The sequence below is a fragment of the Castor canadensis genome, chromosome 7 (genome assembly GCF_047511655.1).
Source record: "Castor canadensis chromosome 7, mCasCan1.hap1v2, whole genome shotgun sequence".
Classification (NCBI taxonomy): Eukaryota; Metazoa; Chordata; class Mammalia; order Rodentia; family Castoridae; genus Castor; species Castor canadensis.
Window position 1 is genome coordinate 157,553,665 of NC_133392.1, and position 12,503 is coordinate 157,566,167.

Consider the following 12,503-nt stretch of genomic DNA (forward strand, 5'->3'; position numbering starts at 1 on the left):
CCTCGTCGGTACAGTCCTGCTGCCACCCTTTGTGGCATGACACTCCCAGGTTCCTTTGTTACTGGGTGAAGGGGGCAGCCCCCCGTGACCTTGCTTGAGTGCTTACACTGTGCAGGACACTCACCTCAGTTGAAAGTGAGGACTCAAGTCGGATGACCCGGGTAGGAGTTGAACTCTACGTTTCCGGGTCTGTGTTGGACGGACGATTATAAAACCTCTGTGCCCGTTTTCTCTTTGGCAAAATGGGGTGAGTGGGAACCGTTCTGTGCCATCTGGTTTTAAACCATAGTGACTGGTGTGTAGTGAGGGCACGGTGCACAAGCACTGTCTGTGCACATCAAAAGTCTGCGGTCGTTCCTGGCGTCTCAGATGAAGACAGGTTTATGGACTTCTTGCAACATGTTTATTGAGGACCGGCCACATGCTAGATCCTGGGAAGAGACTTTTCCCCTGCCCTTATGGAATTTAACAGTACAGTTTCGGGTCAGTGCTAAAGAAGTAATGAGCGATGGGGGTGTCAGGTGACGCAGGACATCCTACCTCTGGGAGACTGGATCTAAAGGGCTGGAGTGGATGCTGAAGGAGGTGGGAAATGAATTGAGAGGTGTGTAGCAAAGGAAGCAAGCCTATGTGAGACCCAGAGGCAGGAAAACGCTGGGCATGTTCCAGAAGCTGAAAGCCACTGCAGGAGTAGGCTGGGCGATGGAAAAGGGTCGTGGGTGTCACTCTAAAGATCCCCAGTGGGAGAGGAACGCAATGTGATTGTTTTAGAAATGATGACAGCAGCTGTTGTGTTGGGAACACTGCAGAGAAGTGAAGTGTAGTGGGGACACTGAAGGACACAGGCCGGATGTCAGCAGCAGGGACAGAGAAGCGTGGCTTTGAAAGATAACAGTGAAGCAGAACTGCAGACTCCACATGGCAGATGTAGGCTGCATGGCCCTTCTGAAAGAGGCTGGAGCTCTGGGAAACGGGGACGGGGACGCTGAGAGCCCCTGCCCTGTTCTAGCCCCAGCACTGCTTGGCACAGGTGCGGTACTTGTGGCTTGATCATCTGCATGTCAGCATGGCTGCTACTCTGACTTCATCACCCTCATCACTTTTGCCTCTTCCCCCACCCCCCACCCCGCCACCAACCACACTGTCTTTCCATTAGTTCCATCTTTGCTTCCCTCGTTGTGTTTTCCTTGATTGTACAATGTACTTTTTAAAATTACTTGTCCTGGCCAAACAAATGTTCCTAGCTGGTGGCACACTGCTAGAGCAGTCCAGAGCCCCACGTGCACACTTACTCTCTAGCTTGCACACTGAGCCCTTCAGACCTTGGTGGTTGCTAAGACAGGTACCCATGGGAAAATTGTGTCAACACACTACTGCTTCTATATCCTTGGTTTCTCTCTCAAAGACTGATGTTAGGTGGTAGCAAACTACTGGCCTGACGTAGTTAGGCAAACCAAACTTCAGTCTGACCCTCTCACCCTCTGTGAAGAAATCATGGAGCCTCTCTGAGCCTCGCCTTCCTCTCCCGTGTATGTGAGACTGTGAGACCGTTTCACCATACTGCAGACCTAAGGGGCTGGGAGGTCCTTTCCCAGCAGGACGCAGAAGCTCAAGTCAAGAGGCACTTCTGTAAGCCAGCTCAAAACAGGGCTGAATAGTCTGTCAGTTCCTGAATCACAGTAAACATGTTCCTTGTGCTCTTACTTAATTCCCAAAACATGCTACTAGAAGCTAATGTTGATTGTGTCAAGGGATGTCATTTTTTTTATTTTTTTGAGACAGGGTCTTACTATGTAGCCCACGCTGGCACTGAACTCATGATCCTCCCGCCTCTGCCTCCTCAGAGCTGGGATTACAGGCATGATCACCATACCCACCTTCAAGGGATGTCTTGACTATGTTAAAAGAAAGAAGAACTATCTTTAAAAGGATCTGTCTTTTCCTAGCACCACAAAAGAAAAAAAAAGGCCCATAGAGTCTTTTAGATCAATTCATAGTTGACTAGAAAAAAAGAGAACAATGTTTACTAGTTCAAGAATCAAAACTCATATGTATATTTTAGTGTGTTTTGCTGCGAATTGAACCCAAGACTTCCTGTGTGCTAAGCACTTGTTCTACCACTGAGCAACACCTCCAGCCCAAGAATCAAAATATTAAACTATCTTCTATTTTGGTTCTTAATTTTATCACATAATTAACAGTCTTAGAGTATATTGGAACTTTAAAAAAAAATAAAGATCTTAGTTATTTCATACATAGTTTTCTATCTTGAAATAATTATACACTCAAAAGAGGTTTCAAAAACAAGAGTGGTTCCCCTGTACCCATTACTCATATTTCACCAACGATAGCATCTTACATGCCATCAAGATCAGGAAATGGGGCTGGAGGAGTGGTTCAAACAGTAAGAGTTCCTGCCTAGCAAGCGTTGAGGCCCTGAGTTCAAGCCTCAGTGCTGCCAAAAAAATAAAAAAAAAGAAATGGACATTGGCACAATATTCAAATATTTTATTTAGAAAAAGTGACTATCAAAACGAACTTCGGTCCTACTTTTTCAAGGTAACTTAGTAATTTGGGCATTTTATAAAAACGTAGTGAAACTTTTAAAAGCTGTTCTATAAAGGTAGCACAATCATGGTACATTGTCCTTGAGAAATAAAACGCTCTTTTTCGGTCCACTTGCCCAGGTTTCCTGGCAGGTGAATTTGCTGTAGCTCGCGGAGACTTAAGCTTGGATTCCTGGATGGTTTTTTCTAAGGTCTCTGCATCTCTACAGCGCTGGGCTTCCACATTTTCCATTTGAAATGTGTAACACTCAAGGAGGCCAAAGTATTCATTTCTTATCCAGTCCTGAAGTTTTGAAATATCCTTGGCATTAAGAAATTAAGTTTTTGCCAGGTGCTGGTGGCTCAGGCCTGGAATCCCAGTTACTCAAGAGAATCAGGAGGATCGCAGTTCAAAGACAGCCTGGGCAAATAGTTCTTGAGACCCTCTCTCAAAAAACCCTTCGCAAAAAAGGGCTGGTGGAGTGGCTCAAGGTGGAGGCCCTGAGTTCAAGCCCCAGTGCTGGAAAAAAAAAAAAAAAAGTTCAGACTAAAATGCACTCCAAGACTTGTTTTCTTTGCAGACAAGGTCATCGACCTAGTGGTCTGGCCCCTTAGCTCTTTTTCTGTGAATCATTCAACTTTTAAGAGAAGTTTGGGGGCTTTATTTGGGTAAAGAAGAGGTGAATTTGGTAAAAAGTTCCCACCTGTCCACACTTGGCTGGCCTCGCTTTTCACTCCTCGTAACGATGTGATGTAGGCATTGTCTCCTGCGACTTGGCTTTTGAGCTGCATGCTTGAGTGTCAAGATGCTTGAACCTGAGCCGCTAGGAATCTGCTGCTTACTCTGGCATGCTTAAACATGCTCCACTCTGCTTACATGTTACCTGCCCAGAGTAGCAAATGTCTTGTGTATGTTCTTCTGTACCTGAGAAAATCTCAGCCATCAGCAGCCCTGTACATTTGTCTCAGTGTCCCTGCCCCATGGCACCAGGTGGGGTTTTGGTGTGGAGTTGGGGGTTGGGAGCAGACAGGAAGGAATCTGTTCCCAGCACTAGTCAGCACCTGTCTACCTGTCTTAGAAAGAAAGGCTATTGGCTTCTCGTGCCTCTCCTGCTGTCAGCCCTCACCCTGAATCCAGATGCCTACCGGGAAACCCCAAGCAAGTCCACCTGTAGTGAGTTCACTAACACGACTTCCCTGGGGATCTCCCCTACCCCAAATGGAACAGCTGTCATCATCCAGGAGTGAACGAGCTCAGGAATGTCCTCAGTCCACAGTCCAGGCAAAGCCTTCGTTCATGGGAATCACTGTGGATCCACATCAGTAAACACCGGAATCACATGTCGTGCACCTATTTCATTTCCCAGTCGTGACGGCTGAGGCCAGTGCCTTCCCTGGGACTGCAAGACTTGTCCCTCCCCTTGTGTACATCGGAATGAGTCGTGTCTTTCTGGCCTGAGTGCCAAGCCTTCCTTGGCTGAGTCCCGGAGCCGCCTCGGGCACAGCACGCAGGAAGCCGTCCTTTGTATGTTTTGAATTCCTGGCTGTCCTCATGTTCTTGGATGAACTGTGTCCTTGTACACAGTGTTTCTGCTCCGTAACTGATCAGAGTTCTTGGCCAAGCAGACCAGTTGACAGTTCCTGCAGCCGGGCGAGTAGTGGGAGCTGGAACGCCAGCTGCAGGCCGTGGAGGCAACTCGGCACCCACAGCAGCAGGACGCAGGACAAGACTTGCCTGCGCACAGCCTCATCCGGCCCAGGAGCCTCTAATTACCGCCTGCTGTTTGCAGGAGCCCAGGTGGCCCGCGCTCACCCTGCCAGCGGAGGGAGGACCGGCCGGGGAGACAGTTTCCACCGGCAGCCCAAGGCGCCTCGAGCTCAGCGCACCACTGCAGCCCAGCTGTGTTGCCCACATTCCCCAGAGAACACGAGTCTGGTTAACCAGGCACTTCTCCTTTTTTCAAAACTCCTGCCACGATTTTGTAGCCATTTTGTAGATGTTTCAAGCCCTGGCTCTGCCATTTTTACATCCCAGCTTTCCATTGGCCCCTGTGAGGACAGGCAGAAACCAGCCTGGCACGGGGTGGCATGTTTGCCTCCACACAATGTAGCTTTGTCTCGGGAGGTGTCCCCTGCGGGGGAGCTGGCCGGCGTGACTCGCTGGCAGATGTCTGTCGCGGGGCAAACAGCTCCCAGTCGTCAGGAGCTTGCTGCTTGCCAGGCACTACGCTGGACGCTCTGAAATACTGCGTGATGGTGCCAGGAGCCAAGGGTCCTCCTTGAAAAGGGAGGACAGGGGTTTGGGGGTGCACCTCACCAGGCTCTGAATTCAGTCCCCGGTACAGGGTTGCATGGGGAGGACACTGTGTGCTGAGAATGGAGCAAGAACGTCACCATCTCTAGCATCAAAACTGCTGGTGACCCTGTGGGCCAGGAAACACTGTCTGTTGATCCTGTCAGGAATGTCAGAAGTGTACGAGGATTTTGAGGACAACAGCCCGAGATCTGTTTTTGTTTCAGAGTCCTACTTTTTCCTTCTATCCCTAGTTGATGCTGAATCACTTCACTCATTCCTTTTGTAAGAAGCCAGAGGCTTTCACAAGACAAGACGGAGAAGAACTTCATAAAGAAACTGATTTGCCCAACTGAAATGTTCATTTAAATATTCTCCCTCTGAAGCTGTGATTCTTTCCCTGAAGTTGTACACTTAACCATTCTGTGTATTCCACAGTCATAAAAACGACTTCTGTGGATGCAGAGTTCTCTGTGAACAGCTTTGGCAGAGGCAGGAAGAGGTCCCACCCCCCACCCGCATGCATTCCAACCCCGCCCTTGCTCAGTCCCCACCCCATGCCCAGTTCCATCTACACAAACTCATATTATTCTTTCTGAATCATACATAAAAGCCACACCCTCAGCTGCACATAAAACTTTGCTGTATTATGTATACACGAGTATTGACTGAAACAAGTCGTGGCTGACTTATAAGTTCATTGCTATTTTCTGCAATTGTTTATCAGCTCACCTCTCCATAATCGGGTCTAGCTGGGAATTGAACAGGAAAGTTTTCTTCTACATTTCAGTAGCCTAATTTTGAGGAGACATGTGCAGCTCCTCCTAAGATAAATCCTGGTGTCCACAGGGCTTTTCCTGTGAGGGTGAACTTCAACCAGGACAAGGTACACGGTGTTTTCAGTGGTACACAGCAACTGTTTTCTAGTTCATGGCTGTGAGTGTAATGTAACAGGGCAATGGAGAGTTCGCCCACCCCCTGGCACATGGGCCCCACTCCAGCTGGACATTTGAAAAATCTGAAAGTGAGAACAAATCCACAACTGAACAGTGACTATGTTGACTGGCATACCGGAAGGCTTCAGGAACTCAAGAAAGAGAGAAGTAAGACTCAAGGGAAAGGAAGGCGGCACGTCTACAGGAGGTGACTTCTGTGAGGACAGCTCTGAGCCCAAGAAAGCTCTGCATGCAACAAAACGAACTACAGCAGTCAGGGTGACTATCTGGGGACACTTTCAGAATGTCAACCAGCCAGCATGCCCCTCCTCCACTTCTCTTGTACTCAGTGTGTCCTAGGTATTGGTGACAGAGGCACTGAGTAGCAACAAACCTGGAATTCCCAGGTGGCCTCCAGTGTCCTTCATCCTCCACATGCAGTGCAGAAGCACAGTCCCTGCTCTGCTATGGTTACACAGGTCAATTCTGGTAAGCAGAACTTTGATCCACAGATAGGCAAATAGGAGTTTTCAGACAAAACACAAGTACAAAATTAAAATCACCAAGCATTTAAGGAAAGTCACTGTCAAAAGAAGCACAAAACTCAATAAGCAAAGACTGGGCTGGAGAGAGATTGCAGACCTAGCATTCATGAGGCCCTCGGATTCATAATCCCCATCGCTCAAAAAAAAAACTCATTTCACAAAACAAATGGATGTTAAAACAGTCCTCAGAGATTAGACAGAACATTACATCCATGAAACAAGAACAGGCTGTTACATAAAAGACCAAAGAACAAAAAGTATTTAGAATCTGAGAAGAAAGGACTAGAGTGACACAGAATAATTAAAACATAATAGAAAAGAAATTTCCCAGTTCCAAAGATAAAAGAACTTTATCCAGACCCATTTTCTAAAACTTCATTAAATGATAAAGAGAATAAACCTTTCAAAGTTAGAAAGAAAAAAAATGAAGGCAAAAATGTACCTACAAATGAGGATTACATGTGCCTAGTGTCACAGGACACTAGAAGGAGGCAGAGACCAGTATCATCAAGGTTCTGAGAACAAGGCGATTTTGAACCCAAAGTCCTGTGCTCGGCCTCATGAGTGCTCAGGTGGACTTAGAGGCATACAAAGCCTTAAAGTTCGTCACCCGCAGGTTTGCTCTCAAGGATCGTGCTCCTAGTTGGTCTGGAATGTCCCCCAAAGCTCGTATGTTAAAAGCTCGCTCCCCAGCTTCATAGACTTGAGAGGTGGGGCATGGCAGGAGGCCTTCTGGTCATTGGGGGTGTGCTCTTGAAGAGGGTTGTGGGACCCCCAGCTTCTAGCCATGAGGTCAGTGGCTTTCTGCTCCTCAGTGTGCTCCCACAGGCACAAGGCAACAGGGCCCATCCACCATGAACGGAAACCTCAAAGACTGAACCGAAATAAACCTTGCATGTTTGTGAGATGATTTACCTTGCATATGTGTCACAGTAATGAAAGGCTAACACAGATTGCAACCCAGCAAGGCAAACGAAAAGAACCCAAGACGTAGGAAGATTAGGGGGTGGGGGGGGATGTTGCTGAGCAAGGCAGCGATCGTAATTTACAGTCTGGTAATTTATATGCCAAACTAGAAATGATTAACGGCAGAGAACCAGGATCCTCGGGCGGTTCAGGGAGAAAGATGAAAAGCTAAGTGAGAGCAGACTTGTCCCTTTGAACAGAGGTCAGGATTGCTTACTCTTGACATTGTTGACACTGCTACATATACATTAAAAATTCAGGTTCTTCTACAAGTAATAGTCAGAAACGTCGTCAGATTAAGGACCCTGTCTCTGACCATTGTAAACTCAGGACAAAATATTTTTAAAAACCACAGGCTCACACCTGTAATCCTAGATACTTGGGAGACTGAGATCAGGAGGATCACAGTTCAAGCCCAGCCAGATAAATAGTTTGTGAGACCCCATCTCCAAAAAAATAACCAGAGCAAAATGGGCTAGCGGTGTGGCTCAAGCAGTAGAGCATGATTTGCAAGCGTAAATCCCTGAGTTCAAACCCCAGTTCCACCAAAAACCAAAACACACAACAACTATCTGAAGGCTCTGGAGAGAAACCAGTGCCATTCAAGAAAAAAAAATATGAGGAGACCCACACCTAGCTGGGACTTCCAGCTCAAACAGAACAGCAGGCTTCTTTGGCTGGGAGTGTAGACGCTGCCTTTCAGGACTGCAGAGGGGCTAGAAATGGAGGGAGGCTCTCCTGGGAAGGCAGGAACCCCAGAATCTGTGGACAAATGCTCTGAAATGCCTGGCCGAATCTGGAACTGTGCACACCGAGGTCAAGGCTCCAAAGGTCGGAGTGCAAAGACGCTAGGAGAGAGAATCCAGAGGACAGACATCTCAGCAGCTGCTGGCTGGACAGCCAGAGTTGGAACTCAGGTCAGCACGTCAGAGGTGCTCTGCAAACATCTTCAGCTTCCTATGAAAATCCCAGAACAGCCATGTGTTAGGATTGAGAGCCACATTCCAATCTGAGAGCAAAGCAGAAAGAAACTGCCCCAGCTCAGCCTGGAGCTGAGCCACTGCAAAAGCCACTGTACAGTGTGTCACCCAAAGTGGTCACTTTATAACCAGCATTTACAAGGCAGCTAGGAAGCCACACGATGCATCCCATAATCAAGAAGGAAAGGCAGCCAGTAGCAACTGACCCACAGATACTCCGGAAACTCCATTACCGAAGAATCCAAAACAAGTCTTATTACTACACTGACAATTTTATAAAATATGTGTGAACACAGCATTTTCAGGAGTGTTGTAGCTTCAGGAGAAAAACTCTAAAGAAAGAGCCAAATGAAAATCTTAGAACTGAAAAAAACGCAAAATTGGAAAAAAAAATTGTCTTCTGGGCTTGACAACACATTAGACACTGCCAAAGAGCCAGGTGCTGGTGGCTCACACCTGTGATCCTAGCTGCTTGGGAGGCTGAGATTGGGAGGGTCAAGTTTCAAGGCCAGCCTGAGCAAATAGTTCCCCCATATAAAAATAACCACAGCAAAATGAACTGGAGGTGTGGCTCAAGTGGTAGAGTACCTGCTTTGCAAGAGCAAAATCTTGAGTTCAAACCCCAGTCTGGAAGGAAGAAAGGAAGGAAGGAAGGCTAACACAAACAGGACAGAACATAAAACAGCACAAAAATGAGACAGGAAAGTGTCTGTCGGGACAACTGGAATTGGGTATGTAACCTCTGAACTATCAGAGTAAAAAATAACTTTAAACTGATCAGTCCAGCAACATGAGAAGAACACATAAGAAAGCAGGAACAATTCAAAACACCAATAATTACAAAAGGGGGACCGGTGGAGTGACTCAAGTACTAAAGCACCTGCCTAGCCCTGAGTTCAAACCCCAGTATCACCAGAAAATTGTATTTTGGTTGGGACTACTTCTGAGTACGATAATAGCAAAACAGCTATTGATGGCCTAACAAAGTGCACTTATCTTTTTAATTAGTTTTAGTTTTTTTGAGACAAGTTTTCACTATGTGGCTTAGGCAGGCCTTGAGTCTATGATCTTCCTGCCTCAGCCTCTCAAGTGCTGGAATTACAGGTGTGCACCACCCGGCTCATTTATTTTTCTTGCATAAGAAGTGTGTATCAAGCATGGTGGTTCAGGTCTGTAATCTCAGCACTCAGGAGGCTAAGGTAGGAGGATCATGAGTTCAAGCCCAGCCTGGGCTACAGAGTGATTCCTTGTCTTGAAAAAGAAAAAAAATGGAGCTGGGTGCCTGTAGCTCATGTCTGTAATCCCAGCTACTCAGGAGGCAGAGATCAGAAGGATCACGGTTCAAAGCCAGCCTAGGCAAATAGTTCGTGAGACCCTATCTCGAAAATACCCAACACAAAAAGGGCTGGTGGAGTGGCTTAAGATGAAGGCCCTGAGTTCAAGCCCTGGTGCTGAACAAAGAATAGATAAAAAGGATTGAGAGTATACAGCTGTCGATGTTGAATAGTATCTCAGCCGTTCTCTTGACTATTTCTTCATGGTCAAAGAATGGCTGCCAAGGCTCCAGGCATTGCATGCACATGGCAGGCAAGGGAGGAAAGAAGCAACACTGGTCACATTGCCACCTTTTTCAGGAAAAGCAATAAAGTCCGCATGGCTCTCAATAGATTGGAGTTTTATGTCATTAACCAAATTGTGTCATATGCCAAGAGAAGATGGTCACCCCTGACACTTACAGTACAAATAGACAAGAAAGAAGGGATGGAAAGGAGTGCTCAGTAGGTGGTGAGCAGCGTCTCCCACCTTTGAAAATCTGGAGAAGATCCACCAGGATGCAGACCGGCCAGCAAGCAGAGTGCAGCCACAGAGCAGTGAGGCCCCTGTTGACTGGGGATGGCCGTGATCAGTGGCGCTCAGCACCCATTTCCACGTCCTGCTTAGCAAAGGATGTAAAATAAAAAGGATTTTTTGCAGCTAAGATTCCAGGTGTGACTTGGGTTCAGCCAGTTGCATGACCTGCACAAGATATGTTCCATGAAATGGAGGTGGATGCTGGCTTCCTCTTGCCAACCAAGGCCAAAGTGACGTGGGTGTAAGGGACAGTAGTGGCAGTGGTTAGACTCAGCATTCCAGTTCCTGCTGCAACAGCAGCAGCAGCTCCCAAGACTCACTCTTAGGCCTGAAGCAAGGCTGTGGCGTGGACATTTGAACTCTGTAGATCTGGGGAGGCCTCCCAGGTCCCCTTCCTCCAGTTTCTCTGATGATTGTAGAAGGGTCTCACTCCCTGTATTAAACCCCTCTCGGCCTAAGGTACGCTGAGTGGTTTCTATTTCCTGCACGGAATTCTGAAACGAATGCAGGTCCACCACCCGCCCCCCACCACACTCTGGAGGCTTAGGATGACAGGGCCCTTGGTGACTTTCAGAGGCAAATGCAAGCCCTCCCTAGAGGACCTCAGCTTCTGTCCAGGCCTCAAAGGATTCCTATAGAATGAACACTAAAGGAAAGGAAACTAGCACTTCCCAAGCAAAATTCACAACCCCACAAGGAAGCAAAGCACCATAAATATGAAGAGTAAGAACCAGACGTGGTGACCGCACGGCAGACTTCAGCTTTTAGAATTACCAGAGATCAAATGTTAAAGAAATGCACTATGATTAAACACACATAGATCAAATGGATTTGAAAAGAATAAAACTTCTCACAATAAAATGTAATGTATCATTAAAATTATCTTATCTATGGGTGCCCAGGCACCTGATGGGTCACAGGTAACAAATTATGAACGAGATGACAGGTCTGAAGAAATGACACAGAACACAGCACAAAGAGACAGGGAATGAGAAGTATAAAAAAGAAGTCAAGAGATCTGAACGACAGGGTGAAAAGATGGGAGTTACCTTCTCAGGAAGGAGAGACTAGAGGGAAAGAATCTTCTGGAGCTGTTGAAACACACCAAGACTCAGCACCAGAAACCCTAATGAATCTCAATATAGTAAAAGGAAGAGAAAAAAAAAAAAGAAAGAAAGAAAGGCAGGAGGGAAGAAAATAGATCCATAAATTGTGGATTTGCAGTGAGACTGCAAAACACCAAAGAAAAAGGAAAATTTTAGAAATGAAAGGAATCCTACAAAGGAATGGTAGTGGGACCACTAAATTCTCAGCTGCTCCATGAGAAGCAGAAGAAAGATGGTGTTAAGTGAAAACCCTGGCAGGCCAGATTTCACAGGAACTCAGGGAAATGCTTGCTATTCACAAGAAGCGCTTCCAGATCGTAAAATCAGAAAAAACCGAAAGCCTGAAAAGGAACAGCCAAGTGACAGCTTAACAAACGCCAGATTAAACACACATTAAAGCAAACATCATTACTCGAATTAAAGAGAACTACAAAATGATTTTTTAAAAACATTCAGGGGCTGGGGTCGGCAGTAGGTTACTTGCCTGTCATACGTGAGACCCTGAGTTCAGGCTCCTCACTCAGCACAGGAAAAAGGAAAAAAAATCTCCACGAAGACTAATTATTTTCGAATTGGTACGCGTAGAGCAATATAGCCTAAAATATATTCAGCAAATATTTACAGACCTGTGAGAAGAAACTGACAAATCCATCGTTATAGTAAAGTTGAGCACACCTGGTTTAGTATCCATAAATCAGTTTATAAGAAATAAACAAGGACAGGACTGGAGGCGTGGTTCAAATGGTAGAGTGCCTGCCTACCAAGCATGAGGCCCTGAGTTCAAACCCCAGTACTGCCAAAAGAAAGAAGAGTAGAATAAGTCATGATTGGGCCAGCAGAATTAACAAGCTTGATTTAATGAATAAATACACGTCACACCCAGCAATTAAAGAATACACATTCTTTTGTTTAAAAAGCTTTTTATTGAACTATAGCATACATAGTGAATAGTACACGAATCAAACTTTCATGACTTGATGAATTTTCACAAAACGAACAGACTATAACCAGGACTTGGATCAAGAAAGAACCTTACAGAACCCCAGATCCCCTCTTTCTTCATGTCCCACCCCAGCAAATCCACGCGAAAGGTAACCACCATCCTGACGTCAGTGATCTAGATTAATTTTGCCTGCTTTGAAACTTTATAGAAATGGAATCATAAAATAATACAATTTTGCATCTGTTTTCTTTAGCTCAAATCTTTGGGAGATTTTTGCATGAAGAAAGAACGTTTTTATTCTCCTTCTACTGTAGGCACAGACCTCAAAAAGTCACCCC